The following is a 1,282-nucleotide window of genomic DNA, read 5'->3' as shown; positions in this document are numbered from 1 at the left end:
AAATTCATATAGTGTGTGCATTGTTTATGTGTCATTCTCCCTTTTTCCTTTTTATCCTTTCTGATTTCACATTCACTGAAATTTCAGCCTACTTAAGTTATTGCTGTGTAATGTAACCACTTATACAAGTTATTCTGTACATTAGAAATAGGCTTGTTCTAAAACAGCTGTCGTAAAGTGCAGGTCAAGGAGGTTTGATATAGATGGAGTTGGCATTCAACACCAAAGTGAAGGTTGCACTTGTCCTGGGTACCATATAGTAAGGAAAATCTTTAGTGAATAAAGTATACGATTAATTCACTGTCATTGTTACAGACTGTGTGTTGTTTTGAGAAAATCATGGCACTATGCAAGACAAGAAATCTGTTGAAGATTTTTTTTTTTTCTATATGTGGAGGTGTTGCTTTGATCTGAATGTTCTGAAAAGGATATTGCCTGTAGGTTACAATTTGTATATTTCTGTCTGTAGTTTCCAAACTGAAAATAGAACTAATATATGAGCCTTGTATTAATGTTCTTCTCTAAAGGCTCTTTCAGTTCAATACTTGTTTTCCATGAGAAATGAATGATTGAATTTTGCTTCAAATTTGTGACATTATTATTTTTTCTGGCATGCAGTTTCAGTGACTGACATATTATAGAACAAATTGATGTTCTATATTAAGCAGAAAGTGCTCATTATTTGGTCTAGTAGCATCATTTTCTCTGAGGTTCATCATCACATGGTTACAGACCTATTAATCAACCATCTTCATTTATTGATCAAAGCAGTTTATGAAACGTACCTATTTGTTAAGTATTTGTATGCAGGTCATTAATCTGTCATTAATATCATACTGTTCATTACTTTAGAGATGATGAATGCATTGTACTTTACTTAACCTTAGGAGTAATTTACCAATATATGTATGATAATCTGCAAAAATATGCTCATTCTGTTAGCCATTATTAAGTGCATACCATTATCCCTGCAACACACTACACTATTAGGGTAGAGAAATGCTTCCTGTATATCGAATCTCCTTGGATCTTGGTCCATAAACAAGTGTTATTAATCGGAGATTGCTAGAGTTGCAGCATCAGGTAAATGAACAATTCTATCTTCTTTCTTGGTTAAAAGGTCATTTTATTTATTTCTAGTTGCTAGATCAAAAACCATGGATATCATTCATGAAATCCTCAACTCCTTCACATAAACTAGGTTAAGGAAGAATATACATACCATTATATTTGGTATTGACAGCTTCAGATCACACAGGCATATACACACCCAACACACTCA

Source organism: Penaeus monodon, chromosome 28, assembly GCF_015228065.2.
Source record: "Penaeus monodon isolate SGIC_2016 chromosome 28, NSTDA_Pmon_1, whole genome shotgun sequence".
Classification (NCBI taxonomy): domain Eukaryota; kingdom Metazoa; phylum Arthropoda; class Malacostraca; order Decapoda; family Penaeidae; genus Penaeus; species Penaeus monodon.
This window is presented reverse-complemented; position numbering follows the sequence as displayed.